Raw genomic sequence first — 19280 nt, 5'->3', positions numbered from 1 at the left:
GGCGAGCAGTTGGGAGCCAGCAGTCCTGGATTGTGAGAGGGATGTCCGACTGCCAGTTTAGGCCCAATCCCTGTGAGATCAGGCCTAAGCTGTCAGTCAGACATCCCCCGAGGGGTCCCAGATTGGAGAGGGTGCAGGCTGGGATGAGGGACACCCCCTCCAGTGCACAAATTTCATGCACCGGGCCTCTAGTTCCTATATAAACTGAAATGTGCATGATCTAGACCAGTGATGGCGAACCTATGACACGTGTGTCAGCACTGACACGTGTAGCCATTTCTGATGACATGTGGCCGCTGAGGTGGCCGCATGCCGAGGATGAAACATTTGTGAAATAATGTTTTTTCCTCAAAGTGACACACTACCCGAGTTATGCTCAGTTTTTTGGCGAAGTTTGACACACCAAGCTCAAAAGGTTGCCCATCACTGATCTAGACAAAGAAGAGACAACTCAAAGTGACACAGAATCCCAGAGACCCTAGAAAGATGACAAGCATCAATAACAAAACTGATTATAACATTGTGATTTACATGTTCACTGGTGTTTTAAGCCACATCTTTTTTTAAAATATATTTTATTGATTTTTTACAGAGAAGAAGGGAGAGGGATAGAGTTAGAAACATCGATGAGAGAGAAACATCGATCAGCTGCCTCCTGCACACCTCCCACTGGGGATGTGCCCACAACCAAGGTACATCTCCTTGACCGGAATTGAACCTGGGGCCTTTCAGTCTGCAGGCCGACGCTCTATCCACTGAGCCAAACCGGTTAGGGCTAAGCCACATCTAAAACAACCAAAGATGAACCTGCTTTTCCATTTTTGAGCTCATGGGCAAAAGTCCTGCTGTCCTGGTGCTGACACCTGCCTGTCTGTGTGCCACATCCTACAGTCCCCGCCACATAACAGGAGAGAGAGCACAGGGCCTCAGGGCCTTCCCCACCCAGCTTCTCCAATGCGCCAGGTGTTAGGCTCCACCCACACAGTTAGACTGACTTTTGGGTGGTAGCTGTTCAATTTTGTCCGAGGGCCAAATTGAGGTCAGACTGGAAGAAAGGGGAATAGAGCCATCAGGGCACTTCAGGACGCTCCTGCCGTCCCAGCGAAGGAGGGCCCACAGGCTAACTGCTGTGGCGAGTCTCTCTACTTGAGGCATATACAGGTGTCCTGAAATGAACACACTCTCTAACAGCGGACAGCTCAATTTTGGAAAAGAAATGTATTTTAATAAACACTGCCTCTTTTATTATTCTAAGTGTGTGCACACCTTTGGGAGGAATATGTATATTCAAAATAGATTTTTTTCATGTTATTGTGGGAGTACACTTCCATCTCCAGGGATGACTTCCCACACTTTCTTGAGGACTAAATTACTCCTGGGACACAAAAGGTGACCACTAAGAGCAATACACAACCTTGTGATAGATGATAAATATAAGGTGCCTCCTATGTGATATAAACTTTTAAAATGGTTCCAGGCCAGATCAAAAGACTTTCATAACTTTTACTTAGCTCAAGTTACTTTTCCAACGGTTCACACATGTGCATTTTGCACCGGTGCCTTTTCATTCCTGCGGGCTGCCCCTTGGTCTCGCAGCCAAGGGAAACAGAAACGCTCGGGCCTGCTGGCTGGAACAGGAGTGACATCTAAGGGCCAGCTGAGTTGAGAGTATTTATTCTTTGGGGGTCAGAGTTCGAGCTCTCCCCTGGAGAAAACCATATTTGAAAATGATATTAAATTTTTGTTTACTATAAAGTGGATTTTCGAAAAACACATCTTGAAAAATCAGCAGGGACCCTGAATTTCATTTCCGGGTAGAGTTTGAGTCTTTTCATAAAAAAAAAAGCGAGTCTATTTGAATAACAACAAAGTGTTATCATCTGCCCAGCACAGCACACTGCTCTTCACCCCGTGGGAGCCACGTAGACAGGACTATACAGTCAAGGCCCAGTTGCCTTCTCTGCTGGAAACACATTCACTGTCATCAGAACAAGAGATGAGCCTAAATGAAGGATATTGTCATCCCAGTGGCATAAGAGCCCTCACACAGAAAGAAAAGATTCAAGGAGATTTCTTTAAATAGTTTCTAAATGTTTTTATAATTTTAAGTGATGAGATTAAAAAGAAATTCAGAAATAAAATAAAAATGTAGTATCAATTATGGAATTTGAGGTATAATTTTCTACCTTACAAAGTGAACCTATTGAGTTTTAAAAATTAAATGTCTGCCATTTTAGTATTTGCTAGTACATATTTATCCCATTTACGCAATGCTGGCTGTTTACAATGTTACTCCCCTCCCCTCCCCTCCCTAAGTAAAATGGTAGCCTCTACACCAAGCGTGTCAAACTGGCAGCCCGCGGGACTCATGCGGCCCACAACAAATATTTTTGTGGCTCAGCCAATGTAACTGTATGTAAGAAATGCTTTAACAAAAATGTCATAACTTAATTTTTACAATATCCTGTTATACATAATCCTATAATAAAACCCTAATATGCAAATCAACCAAACAGTGGGACGACTGGTTTCTATGACATGCACTGACCACCAGGGGACAGACGCCTGGGAGCACCATTCAGCCAGAAGCCGGGCTCACGGCTGGTGAGCACAGCAGCAGTGGCTGGAGCCACTCCCGCCTCCGCTGCAGATGGGCAGTAAGAAGAGGGGGCTTTCGGGCCACGAGAGCCCCAGACTTGGAGAGGGACGTCTGCCTTCCAGCTTAGTCTCAGTCCCCGGGGATTGGGTCTAAGATGGCAGGCAGACATCCCCTGAATGGTCCCAGACTGCAAGAGGGCACAGGCCAGGCTGAGGGACCCCCCCCCCCAAGTGCACTAATTTTGTGGACTGGACCTCTAGTTATGAATAATGAACTATAATATTCACTAATGACTGATTACTATAACCACATTGCATTCATTTCGCTTAGGCACCTTTTATGTAGGCACACTATTTCTCTCCAGTAATACTAGCAGTGAATATTTTAGCAGCTAATGGCCACGTCATTAGTCTTGGACTGACTTGTTTGGTGTGAGCAACAGGAAATATTTCACTTTTGGAGATCAAGAAAAATAGGTTTATTTGCATTATGCTTATTAATTTGTGCAGTTATTCAGTGTCTGGTAAGTTAATGTTCAAGAAGAAATATTAATTTTTATTAAAATGTTCTATTATTTTATGTGAACGATGACTCATTTATTTCAGCCCTTTGTATTCAGCATGTCTCTTTCGAAATAAACCTACGTTTCTATGAAAATTGAAGGTTTTTTTTTTTTTTTGCGGCCCACATACACTTACACCTTGATTATTTGGCCCGTGTTAGCCTATGAATTTGACGTGCTTGCTTTACACTCACCCATGCTAGTCAGCCCTGTGCTTGCTGGGATTCCAGTGCTTGTGATGGTGCCATCACTTGCAGGCATCCAATGAGAATTGATCCATTGTTATTTCTACAGCTAATATAAAGGGGAATATATGTACTCTGTAGAGCGTAAGATTGAAAAGAAATAGAATAAAATGTAATCTAATTTAAGAAGGAACACAAATACATGTTGGGTGGAGATGTTTAATTCAATTTCTTATCATTACCTTGACATTTTATATGTGAAAAATATTATTTTTATTAAAATTGTATTCTTAGATATTATTGTAATTCCAAAAATTTTGGGGAGAATTTTGTACTACTGCACACTTTTTGGAATGGTAAAATTATCTTAGTATTGAATTATCTTAACCCAGAATTGTGAAAAAGGTCATGAAGATTGGCACTTAATTGAATTGTGTTTGTCAGGCAGTCAGATAAAATTAATATGTCAAAGTTCTTCTTGTTTATTTATTTCATGCCAATGTCATCAACATATAATTTCTAAACTATAAAATTCCAAAGGCTTCTGAAATCACTGAAAAAAACTTTTGGACAAACTAAACGTTACCTAGAAGAAAAATCTACCTTTCAGATGCCTGGTGGTGGGCTTCCATGGAGATCACTGATTCCCTCACACATTCTATGAATTCAGGTCAAAGGCTTTGCCTGTTGTTGAAAAAGTCTTCATGATGGTCAGGACGTTGAGTCATCATTTTTATCCAAAATGTTTGGTAAAAAAGAAGAAGAAGAAGGAGAAGAAGAAGAAGGAGGAGGAGGAGGAGGAGGAGGAGGAGGAGGAGGAGGAGGAGGAGGAGGAGAAAGAAATGAAAATGTATCCCTTTTTATGGAGAAATTCATGGACAATTATTGAATTACTTTGAGTGAACAGAAATCCCCCTCCCAATTGGGTTTATCTCCATTCCTAAACTGCTTTTTCTGTTCTTATGAAGAGAAAGGGCAATTCAGAGGCAGTCACTCAGGTCTGAATGACTGGCCCATTTTTGGTGAAAAGACGGAGGTGTGTCTACATGAAATGCCCACCCCCACAAGATCACTGTGGATCCGGGACACAACGGGGCTTCCGGGGCTCCTGGCCAGCTTCCTCAGGAAGGCGAGACTCTGAGGTCTGGCCCACTCCCCACAGACAGAACACTGAAAACCACCTTAGCATTCTTTTGTGTTACTGGTTGGGAAAATTTAAAATTCTCTGATTGTTTTCTTACTGGCAGCAGTCATGTGCACTCGCCCAAGGGAACAGAGGCTTAGGCTTGCAGGCAAAGGGAACCAATTCTTCTCAGTTCAACCTAATCTCAAAGAATCCTGACCCTCAAGGAAGCAGTGGGCAAAGGAATCGGTGAGACTCCCAACTTGCTTTGCATTTATCACCCACAAAGTTGTGAAGTAAAATTGATTGAAATTCAGAGATGAATTGCTGATTAACATGTAAAAGATCATTCCTTAGGACCAATGTCCTTCCCATAGTAATTCATTTTAAATATTCCACTTACATTTTTCTTTGCTTGGAAACTTTCTTCTCCAGTTTCTATATCCAGAGCTTTGCTGTGCTTCACCTCCTCAGAGGACACTGAGCTGAAGACTCAGTCCAGAGCAGCCCACCCACCCCTGCTGCTGTCTTCTCCATTATCTTGTACTAGAGGCCTGGTGTACGAAATTTGTGCACTGTGGGGGGTGTCCCTCAGCCCAGCCTGCACCCTCTCCAATCTAGGACCCCTCGGGGGGATGTCCGACTGCCTGTTTAGGCCCAATCCCTGTGAGATCAGGCCTAAACCAGTAGTTGTACATCCCTCTAACAATCCAGAACTGCTGGATCCTAACCACTCGCCTGCCTGGCTGCCTGATTGCCCCTAACCACTCTGCCTGCTAGCCTGATAGCCTCCTAACCACTCCCCTGCCAGCCTGATTGACATCTAACTGCTCCCCTACTGGCCCAATCACCCTCAACTGCCCTCCCCTGCTGGCCATCTTGTGACAATGTGGAGGTGGCTATCTTGTGATGACATGGGGGTGGCCATCTTGTGGTGGCCATCTTGTGATGACATGGGGTGGCCACATTGTGACAACATGGGGTGGCCATCTTGTGATGATGTGGGGATGGCCATCTTGTGATATGTGGGGGCAGCCATCTTGTGAAGTGAGGGTGTGAGGGTCAATTTACATATTACCTCTTTATTATATAGGATTATTTCACAAGGCATGTTGTACCAACCAATCTCTTCAGCAACTCTGAGAGAGAATGCAGGCATGTGTCTCTGAATAATTGCTAGGTCTGGTGTGTAGTCACAGCTGATGCAGCACAATGCTCAGGGTTGGTGGCCAGACTGGGGTCACACTCACCTGAGAACGAAGAGGGTCCCCTTGAGGAAAGTCAAGGTGCCAGACGGTGAAACAGATTATTTGTGTGTGACAATAGTCAGTCACGTCACCCAATAATCTTCATGTTGACACACACCCACCACCCCCAAAGCCAAAGTAGCTCCAAATGCTAACAAAAGGTATCTCAAAGGATAATATCTCCATGAGTTTTTAGAGTTTCTTCATGGAAATATATTGGCTCTATTAAGAGGCATAGCAACTTCATGTTTATTTTCTTTAAAATCTTTGTAGAAAATGCTACTTACATGTAGCCATAGTTTGCATATTAGATTTTATTTCAGAATTTCTAGAACTAAATTTAATGACTTAATAGCAGCAGCTTATCTCTCTTCTGAGAAAACATTGTGATTTCTTATTACCTAACTAGAGGCCTGGGGCATGACATTCATGCATTTGGAGGGGGGTGTCCCCTCAGCACAGCCTGTGCCCTTTAGCAGTCCTGGAGCCCTCAGGAGATGTCCGGCTGGCGGCTTAGGCCCACTCAGTCAGACATCCTTAGCACTGCCGCAGAGGGGAAGCGGCTCCCGCCACCGCCCTTGTGCTCACCAGCCATGAGCCTGTCTTCTGGCTGAGCGGCGCTCCCCCTGGGAGGCACTAACCACCAGGGGCAGCTCCTGTGTTGAGCGTCTGCCTCATGGTGGTCAGTGCATGTCATAGTGACCGGTCATTTTGTTGTTAGGTTGATTTTCATATTACCCTTTTATTATATAGGATAAATGGAGGATAAAGGAATATATTGAAGGCAGGACCAGCTGGTGTGTTTATACTCATTTTATGTCGATGTGATCACTTTTGTTCCTTTCCAGAATTTTGGGAGCTAGCAAGTGTAACTAACATCTGGGGAAAAAAACCACTACTTTTACTAAAATAAATATCAATTTAGTACTTCAATGAGATTGACTGTAAATCTGACACACTGTATAGAAACCCTTTAAAAGGTCTGCCTTAGCGAAGTGTGTATGTTTTACGTTACCTCCAGGGTAACTACTAGTTAAATCAAGTTGCTTATTTAAAGGGAATTATTTTATATACTTCATCTACCTCCAAAATAAATCTATTCTGTGCCCTTGGGGTTATTTGTAACAGATTTTGGTTTGGCATTGTTGACCTATAGAATAGGCAAATACAGCTGAAATCAGGACAACTTTGTAAAATCCAAAAGCCCTTGTTTATGAAGGTAAATGAATAACAATTTTCTCCCCCAAAGGGAGGGATATAATCCTTCCTTCAAAGTACCACATCCTGGGAGCATTTTGAGAGTAATCAGTAGCTTTCAAGGAAAATCAAGTACAGTGCTTTGAGCCCTTACTGAGGACAGAGCAGGTCAGGATTTTTGGTGACTTTTAAATTATTTTATATCTAAGTTTAGCCAGGCTTTGATTTTGTATTTGCTTCCCCAGTAATACCTTCTCTATTGAAAAACTCATCACTAGAAAACCTAGGAACACGTGTGAAAAAGTCAGTACAGGCACCCGAACTCTTCCCCAAGGAGGCCGGGTTCCCGGTGTATCCACACGGCGCCAAGGGCGACGCCCTCTTCCTGCCCACTGAGGGCAGGAGTGGGACCTCCTGCTCCATTCCAGGAGCCTGTGACGCTTTTGGCCTTGCTTCCAGTCCATGTTTCCTTCACGCATCTCCATGTGACCACGAGGCTGAACGGCACCAGTGCAGTGGGACACCGACCAGGACATTGTAAACCAGCTGGCACCACGGTCAACCCAGGCAGCGAGCTCCCATGGCTCACGGGCAGGCTGCAGGCTGGGCCGGCGTGGACCCCGGAAAGCCCCGGGCCTTGGTGACCAAGGAGACCCGGGGTCATTACGCAAAGGTCATGTCGCCAGGATCTGGGCCCGGCTCCTCACACATTTCCCACCTCTCGCTTTGCGGTGACAGAGGACTCTCCCAGTGCTTTTTGTTTTTAATTATTATTGCCCGGAAGGACTTTCCCCTTTAATGTTTACCCTGAGCGCTCAGTTAGGGTTCTCAACGAGGTGCCTGTACACCTATCAAGCAGGGCGAGACGCACTCACAACACACACAGCACGTGGGGTTTTAGAAAATGGAAAGAAACCATTTTCCAGATGGGACCTCTTATGGCAATCCAGGGAGAAGCATCATCGGCAGGCCGGGCTCTGCCTGGGAGCTAAGGCACAGGCTCGTGACCAGCCCGATGGCCGAGGTGGGAATCACGGGTATTTGTTGCGAATGCGCAGAGCAGCGACCCCCTGTCCCACAGTCACATTGTTTGCATTCTTTGGTCAAAGGCAACCGTTTGGGTATTTTCTCGCCACATGTGTTCTTCAACTGACCGGAGCCCGTCCTCCGACGGCACAATGAATCCAGGAAGGCAGTCACAACAGACCGCCAAGCGTGGACATTGCGCTGACACGGACCGCACTGGTCTGAGAGGTAAGTTATCTCAGGAAATCAGTGTCATTTCTGAAGACAGCTCTCGCCTTGCTCTTAGAGCCTTTCTGTAGCGAGTGTGATCCAGCGCACCTCGAGCCCCACCTGTGCAGAACAGCCCTCAGCGAGGGTGCCTGCAGCCTCCGCCACGGACGCCCGCTCCCGGGGCTGGGTCTGTGTTCAACCCACAAAAGAATGAGAAGGTGCACTTAAATGGCATGCATGGGGTGAAACATGGTTTTGTAAACATGTCTATGGACTCGCCTTGCATGCAGATGTTCATAACTTCAAAGGAAAAGGAAAGGAGCCCACAGGCGGAGTATCAGGAACACCGCAAGCCGCTGCTAACACTACTAGTTATACGGTTAATGATGCGGATTTTTTTTTCAATAGATGGAGTTACACATAGGTTGATATACATGTGATTTGATATGTATGCTATTTTGTTGTATTGACAGCAAGCTTCAAAACTTCATATGTCAAATTTGCTGAAGTGTTAACATCATACATATTTTAACTTAAAAATGTCGAATTTCGTGCCAAAAAAAAAAAAAAAGAATTTGTGGGAAGTTTTAATTCATTACTTTATTTTGAAGAAAAGTGCTGCTGAAAGTTATCATATACTTTGGGAAGCTTATGGTGAACATGTTCCATCTCAAGATACTTCTGAACGCTGGTTTAAACGCTTTAAAAGTGATGATTTCGATGTGAAAGACAAAGAACATCAGGTCAACCGAAAAAGTTTGAAGACCAACAATTACAAGCATTATTCGATGAAGATGCGTGTCAAACTCAAAAACAACTTGCAGAAAGATTATGATGCTCAGCAAACAATTTCCGATTGTTTACAAGCAATGGGAAAGGCTTTAAAGGAAGGAAAACGGGTGCCACATCAACTGAATGAAAGACAAATGGAAAACCGAAAAGTCATCAGTAAAATGTTGCTTCAATGACACAAAAGAAAGTCTTTTTTGCATCGAATTGTGACTGGCGATGAAAAGTAGATTTATTTTGAGAATCCCAAATGCACAAAATCATGGGTTGATCTAGGTCAACCATCAACATTGACTGCAAGGCCAAATCGCTTCGGAAAGAAGACAATGCTCTGCGTTTGGTGGGATCAGGAACGTGTGGTGTATTATGAGCTTCTAAAACCAGGTGAAACCGTTAATACTGATCCTACTGACAACAAATAATCAATTTGAACCAGACTTTGATCATGAAATGACCAGAATGGGCCAGAAGACACAGCAAAGTAAATTTACTTCATGATAACGCACCATCACATACTTCAAAACCAGTTAAAGACACGTTAAAAGATCTTGCCTGGGAAGTATTAACCCACCCGCTGTATTCACCAGACCTTGCTCCTTCAGATTACCACTTGTTTCCATTGATGGCACATGCATTTTTTGAGCAGCACTTCAAAACATACGAAGAAGTAGAAAATTGGGTCTCTGAATGGTTTGCCTCAAAACAAGAAAAGTTCTATTGGGACAGTATCCATAGATTACCTGAAAGATGGGGGAAATGTGTAGCTAGTGATGGACATTACTTTGAATAAAGCACCTTTGATGTTTCTCTTGAAATTATCGTGTTTTCTTTGATTACAAAATCCGCTATTATTTTTAAAATATATTTTATTGATTTTTTACAATGAGGAAGGGAGAGGGATAGAGATTAGAAACATCGACGAGAGAAACATTGATCAGCTGCCTTTTGCACACACCCTACTGGGGATGTGCTCACAACTAAGGTACATGCCCTTTACCGGAATCAAACCTGGGACCCTTCAGTCCACAGGCCGACACTCTATCCACTGAGCCAAACCGGTTTCGGCCCTGGGGGGGCGGAGCCTCTTGATTAAAAATTTGGTCTATATTGTAACCAAGGTACATGCCCTTGATCGGAATCAAACCTGGGACCCTTGAGTCCGCAGGCCAATGCTCTATCCACTGAGCCAAATCGGCCAGGGCAGGAATGTTATTTTCGATGCAAAAAGACAAAGGGACAGGCTTAGTTAAGGTGAAGATTAACCTTTGTTAGGGAAAAATACTGCCTTAGGACATGACTATACACCATAAACTGTCTTTAGTTTTTTAAAAAGTTTTCATTTTAGACCATTCTTTGTGGTTCCTTTTGGTCTCTGAGTTTGCAAGGCTGCCACCCAGGCCTTCCCTGAAGTAGTCAGTTTAGCATGGGGCTTCTTTAGGCCACAGTGGGAAGGTGATGGGGGCAGGTGGTAGGGGCAGGTGATGGAGGCAGGTGGTGGGGGCAGATGATGGAGGCAGGTGATGGAGGAAGGTGGTGGGGGCAGATGATGGAGGCAGGTGATGGAGGAAGGTGGTGGGTGCAGGTGATGGAGGCAGGTGATGGAGGAAGGTGATGGGGGCAGGTGATGGAGGCAGGTGGTGGGGGCAGATGATGGAGGCAGGTGATGGAGGAAGGTGGTGGGGGCAGGTGATGGAGGCAGGTGATGGAGGAAGGTGATGGGGGCAGGTGATGGAGGCAGGTGGTGGGGGCAGATGATGGAGGCAGGTGCAGGAGTGAAGGCCAGAGCCCCCCTCCCCCCCCCACACACACACTCCTAGAGTCTGTGGGGCCACCCTCCTCCCCTGACCCCTGGGATAGAGGGGAAGAACACAGCTCTGCCCCAGCAGCCACCATGATCAATAATGAGCAGCGAAAGCAGCAAATATGGAGACACGAGGCTGCTGCGAATTCACTGCCGCCCACAGCCCCACGGCTTCTGAAGCTGAGGTCTCTGGCAGGTCTGTCTCTGCAATGAAGCCCGAGGGTCGACCGGTTACACAGCCTGAGTTTTCTTTCTGGTTTTCAATGAGGTAAGGTGAATTTTTTATTATGAAAGTATTTTATGAAGAATATTCAGGATACAGCAAATTTGAAGAAATTTTATAACCATATCTGTATACCCACTACTTGGATTCTACCATTAACATTTTATTATGCTAGTTTTATCATATATTTGTTTAAGGTAGATTTGGGAGGTATTCTATTGCATACAGAAGGGGTTTTTTAAAAGTCTCTATTGTTGAAAGTATTACATATGTCCCTTTATCTGCCTATTGCCCCCCCCCCAGGCCTTCACCACCCTATTGTCTGTGCCTGGGGTTATGCATATGTGCATACAAGGTCTTTGGTTGATCTCTTCCTGCCCACCCACCTCCCCCGTGGTAGATGCAGCATACAGGACCATGGTGCTGGGATTCTAATTGGGAGGATGATCAATTACCCAAAAGGGGTTTTCAGGGCCTTGGGTTTCAGAGAAGGGACCATAATTAATTACGCTGATTCCTTTTTGCATGTACATTTCATCAATTTCTGCAAAAAGCCACACAGGCCCAGACCAAAGGTTTCTGGTTCCTTGCTGACTGTAGTTAACAGTACGTATTGTAAAGTGCTTGCTAACCCTGAGCTGCAGCATAAAAAATCCAACTACCCTACCCTGCTAGAGAGACCACAGGGACAAAGCTGGCCCAGCTGGGCAGAGCCTCCGGCGTCCCTGCTGTGGCATTCAGACCGGGAGTGGAGCCACAGGGCACCATACACACTCCAGGTCCAGGTCAGTACCCCCAATGGACCCCAGGCAATGCCACCCAGAGCCAAAGATCACCCAGCCACACCCCACAAAATCACCACAGTAATGAAATCGTGATTATTCTAAGCCTAAAAATGCTTGCTATTTAAAATTATTATTTTATAAAAGTTTTATATGTTTTGAACACTTTTTTACAATATAAAATTATTAGAGGCCCGGTACACAAAATTCATGCACTCAAGGGGGTCCCTCAGCCTTTCCTGCACCCTCTTGCAGCCTGGGAGCCCTCAGGGGATATCTGACTGTGGGGAGCAGGCCTAAGCCGGCAGTCAGACATCCTTAGTGCTGCCACGGAGGCAGGAGAGGCTCCTGCCACTGCCGCTGCACTCACCAGCTGTGAACCCTGCTTCTGGCTGAGCGGCACTCCCTCTGTGGGAGTGCACTGACAAACAGGGGGCAGCTCCTGCATTGAGTGTCTGCCCCCTGGAGGTCAGTGCTTGTCATAGCGACCAGTTGTTCCACCAGTTGATTTACATATTAGCCTTTTATTATGTAGGATGATTTTGAAAACTTTGTTTTTAAATCCTCACCTGAGGATATGTTTTTTATTGATTTGAGAGGGTGGGGGGAGACATTGGTTGGTTGCCTCCCATACACACCCTGACCCTGACCAGGGATCCAATCTGCAACCTAGGCATGTACCCTGACCTGGAATTGAACTGCAACCTTTCAGTGCACAGGACGATGCTCCCACCACCTGAGCCACACCAGCCAGGGCTGATTTTGAAAACTTTTTTTATGAGATAAGAAAAACATTTATTCTAATTACTTCTCTCATTAGTCCATCGCATAGATAGCTTTACAACAACTAAATGAGGAGAGATGGTAGAAGCATATCCAAAATCTTCACAAGAGGGCTACTGTGATTTCACTGCTCTTAGTACAAGTAAAGTTTGAGTGATGATTTTACAAGTTAAGGAATAGGCAGAATCAGATATTGGCCACTGAACAGAAAATTTCAATTAGTTTGGTTATAAAACTGCTGTTTTTGATCTGTCCACTTTGGGGCATTATGCAGTAGGACATTTGCAAATAGAAGCTCCATGCAGGGCAGGATGCTCCCTGGGAAATGTCAGGGTAAACTGTGAGTGTGGCCCAGACCACTCATGGGGACCTAGGACGTTGGGCAGCGTGTGCTAGTGGATCCAAGTAAGAGCTGAATCCTCCCAGACTAAATATTTATTATCCTGCCATTGGCGCAGGACACACACACACACACACACACCCTACACACACACACACACATACTCACACACACACTCACACACACACCCTACACACTCACACACACTCACACACTCACATACACTCACACACACTCACACACTCACATACACACTCTACACACATTCATTCATTCAGTCTCTGTCTCTGTCTCTGTGTATGTGTATGTGTGTGACTGTAAGTGTTCAAAACATACACTCACACACAGTCTACACACACACACTCACACACACTCACAAACATACACTCTCACACACATACACATACACACATACACATACACTCACACCCACATTCACACACACACACATACTCACACACTCACACACATACACTCACACACACACTCACACACACACTCTACACACACTCACACACACACTCTACACACACACGCTCACACACACTCTACACACACACTCACACACACTCACACATACACTCACACACAGTCTACACACACACAATCACATACAGTCACACACATACACATACACACACTCACACACACTCACACACACATACACTCACACACATGCATTCACACTCACACACACACTTTCACACACACACTTTCACACACACTCTCTCACACACACATGTACTCACACACATTCACACATACACATACACTCTCACACTCACACACACATACACTCACACACATACACACACATACACACTCTCACACATACACACATACATTCACACTCACACACACACTTTCACACACACACTACACACACACTTTCTCACACACACACTCACACATACACACACATACTCACACACACACTCACACATACACACACACTCTCACATACTCACACACACATATACACTCACACACATATACACACACTCACACATACACACTCTCACACACACATACACACATTCATTCACACTCACACACACACACTCACACACACACCCTACACACTCACACACACTCACACACTCACATACACACTCTACACACACACTCACACACACACTCTATACACACACACTTACACACACATACACTCACACACACTCACACACACACTCTACACACACACACTCTACACACACTCACACACACACTCTATACACACACTCACACACACACTCACACATACACACTCTACACACACACTCTATACACACACATGCTCACACACACTCACACACACTCACACATACACTCACACACAGTCTACACACACACACTCACACACACTCACAAACATACACTCTCACACACATACACATACACACATACACATACACTCACACCCACATTCACACACACACACATACTCACACACACACACTCACACACATACACTCACACACACACTCACACACACACTCACACACACTCACACACACACTCTACACACACACGCTCACACACACTCACACACACACTCACACACACTCACACATACACACACAGTCTACACACACACAATCACATACAGTCACACACATACACATACACACACTCACACACACTCACACACACACTCTACACACACACACTCTACACACACACACACACTCTATACACACACTCACACACACACTCACACATACACACTCTACACACACACGCTCACACACACTCACACACACTCACACATACACTCACACACAGTCTACACACACACACTCACACACACTCACAAACATACACTCTCACACACATACACATACACACATACACATACACTCACACCCACATTCACACACACACACATACTCACACACTCACACACATACACTCACACACACACTCACACACACACTCTACACACACTCACACACACACTCTACACACACACGCTCACACACACTCACACACACTCACACATACACTCACACACAGTCTACACACACACAATAACATACAGTCACACACATACACATACACACACTCACACACACTCACACACACATACACTCACACACATGCATTCACACTCACACACACACTTTCACACACACACTTTCACACACACTCTCTCACACACACATGTACTCACACACATTCACACATACACTCTCACACTCACACACACATACACTCACACACATACACACACATACACTCACACACATACACACACATACACACTCTCACACACATACATTCACACTCACACACACACTTTCACACACACACTACACACACACTTTCTCACACACACACACTCACACATACACACACATACTCACACACACACTCACACATACACACACACTCTCACATACTCACACACACATATACACTCACACACATATACACACTCACACATACACACTCTCACACACACATACACACATTCATTCACACTCACACACACACTCACACACACACCCTACACACTCACACACACTCACACACTCACATACACACTCTACACACACACTCACACACACTCACACACACATACACTCACACACATGCATTCACACTCACACACACACTTTCACACACACACTTTCACACACTCTCTCTCACACACACATGTACTCACACACATTCACACATACACATACACTCTCACACTCACACACACATACACACACATACACACACATACACACTCTCACACACATACACACATACATTCACACTCACACACACACTTTCACACACACACTACACACACACTTTCTCACACACACACACTCACACATACACACACATACACACACACACATACACACACACTCTCACATACTCACACACACATATACACTCACACACATATACACACACTCACACATACACACTCTCACACACACATACACACATTCATTCACACTCACACACACACACTCACACACACACCCTACACACTCACACACACTCACACACTCACATACACACTCTACACACACACTCACACACACACTCTATACACACACACTTGCACACACATACACTCACACACACTCACACACACACTCTATACACACACTCACACACACACTCACACATACACACTCTACACACACACACTCTATACACACACATGCTCACACACACTCACACACACTCACACATACACTCACACACAGTCTACACACACACTCACACACACTCACAAACATACACTCTCACACACATACACATACACACATACACATACACTCACACCCACATTCACACACACACACATACTCACACACACACACTCACACACATACACTCACACACACACTCACACACACACTCACACACACTCACACACACACTCTACACACACACGCTCACACACACACACACTCACACACACTCACACATACACACACACAGTCTACACACACACACAATCACATACAGTCACACACATACACATACACACACTCACACACACTCACACACACACTCTACACACACACACTCTACACACACTCACACACACACTCTATACACACACTCACACACACACTCACACATACACACTCTACACACACACGCTCACACACACTCACACACACTCACACATACACTCACACACAGTCTACACACACACACTCACACACACTCACAAACATACACTCTCACACACATACACATACACACATACACATACACTCACACCCACATTCACACACACACACATACTCACACACTCACACACATACACTCACACACACTCACACACACACTCTACACACACTCACACACACACTCTACACACACACGCTCACACACACACACACACTCACACATACACTCACACACAGTCTACACACACACACTCACACACACTCACAAACATACACTCTCACACACATACACATACACACATACACATACACTCACACCCACATTCACACACACACACATACTCACACACTCACACACATACACTCACACACACTCACACACACACTCTACACACACTCACACACACACTCTACACACACACGCTCACACACACTCTACACACACACTCACACACACTCACACATACACTCACACACAGTCTACACACACAATCACATACAGTCACACACATACACATACACACACTCACACACACTCACACACACATACACTCACACACATGCATTCACACTCACACACACACTTTCACACACACACTTTCACACACACTCTCTCACACACACATATACTCACACACATTCACACATACACATACACTCACACTCACACACATACACACACATACACACTCTCACACACACTCACACATACACACACATACTCACACACACACACATACACACACTCTCACATACTCACACACACATATACACTCACACACATACACACACACTCACACATACACACTCTCACACACACATACACACATTCATTCACACTCACACACACACACTCACACACACTCACAGGTCAGGCCTGACCAGGCTCGCAGCCAGGTCAGGCCCTCAGGGCCGGGCGGGGAGAAGCGAGCGCAGCCTCCCCTCTCCTCCTGCGTCTCTGTCTCTGTGGACTGTTCTCGAGGAGCCGAGACTTATGGGCTAAAGTACAGGTCAGGGCTGTTCTTGTCTCTGTAATAGAAGCATCACAACTTAAGTAAAATACGCCTGCAAATTATTTCAAGAAATGTCACCTTTGGACTAGACACCTGTGCCCAGCGCCACACAGACCTCGAGATCCAGCCTGGCCATTGCCCCCTAGGAGGCAGCGGGTGTGAGTTCTCAGGTGCGTAATGGGTGGAATTGTACCTGGAGAGACTTCCCATTTCTCAGATACTGGTGTCCTCTCATTATTTGGAAGACACAGCTCAACTTTCACATCTTTTGCAAACTTTTGTTGCAAAGGCCATTTAGTCCAACTCAAGGCCGCCAGCATGCCACGACAGCACATCGCCGGCCGGTGAGCGGCTAGTTCCTGGGAGCGGATGCAGAAGGCCAGTGTACAGCCCTGGCTGGTCGCCAGGGGGTCAGAGCTTCGTCCCAATACACCAAGGCTGTGGGTCCCATCCCTGGTCAGGACACATACAAGAAACATCCAATGAGCGCATGACTCAATGGAACAACATTCAGTCTCTCTCCCTCTCTCTCTCCCTCCTTTTACTCTCTCTGAAATCAATTAAAAAAAAATTAAATGTCAGTTTTCTTAGCTGTAGTGACTTTTCCCCAATGCGGTCAGCTAGGAAAGAAAAAAGAAAGACTCAAGCATAGGGGTGGAATTTCCTGTAATCCCCGGGCTCATGAAAGTCGGATAGGCAGCTACTGGCTAATAAACTCGGTGTTTCCGGCAGGAGTCCCGTAAGGACAGGCCAGGAGCCAGGCTGCGGGCCGGAGAGTGGCCGCTGGCCTCCAGGAGCTTGCCATGTCTGGGCAGAACAATGACCTCTTGACCCCAGCCCCCAGGATCTGCGAAGGTTCCCATGACAGCCAAGGGGCGGTGAGGCAGCAGGTAGAGTGAGGTCAGTAGCCAGGGAGGTGGGTGGTCTTGGGTGGCCCGGGAAGCCAGGCTGCTGGGGGGGGGGGCGGGGGGGGAGTTGCGGGGGGGGCGGTGGAAAGGTGGGCACCAGCGAGCAGTGACAGACACTCAGCAGCCTGCTCTGTAGGTGGAAAGGGGAGTCTCTGGAGGGTCCCGAAGCGGAAACCGCAGGACTCTCCCCGGAGCCCACAGAGGGGAGTGCGCAGCGACGCCTCCAGCCTGGCCCGGAACTCGCGTCAGACTCCGACCCTGGACGGGGAGGGCATGGATTGTGTTCTGGAAACAGGCCTGTGCTGGCCATCACAGCCGCGACCCGTAGTTCTGATCCCAGCGCTCCTGTCCTAACTGCGTCACACCCTGAGGACCGTGAAGACCGTCCATGTCTCGTCCAGCTCAGCCTCCCCGCCCCACTGTCCAGTCCTTGCTGACCACCCTTCCTCAGGTGAACACATGGACTTGCAGCCACACACACCTTCCTGCTGCCGTGCAAACAGGCCGCGCCCTGCTGGCTACTTGCCACGTCCTCTGGGTCATTTTCTGCCTTAACTTTTCCCTATCAAACTCCGTGGCTTTCCCTCCTGGGCAGGCAGATCTTACCCTAACAGAAGCCTACAAAAGTCCCCCACGGCACACGCTGTTTTGTGTTCTGTATATAACTTATTTAAGGAGTATTTCACTTGTTGACATGGCCAGCATCCATGGAACCCAATGCAATGTCAGTCACTCGTGAACTGAGACCTCATTTAACCTGCTGTCTCCTGAATATGGAACGGTGGTTGGCACATAGGGAGTCCTTAATCAACTTTTGAAGACTGAGTGAATAAACTACAAAT

The sequence above is a fragment of the Cnephaeus nilssonii genome, assembly GCF_951640355.1.
Source record: "Cnephaeus nilssonii genome assembly, chromosome: 18".
NCBI lineage: Eukaryota > Metazoa > Chordata > Mammalia > Chiroptera > Vespertilionidae > Cnephaeus > Cnephaeus nilssonii.
Note: the sequence above shows the minus strand (reverse complement) of the source record.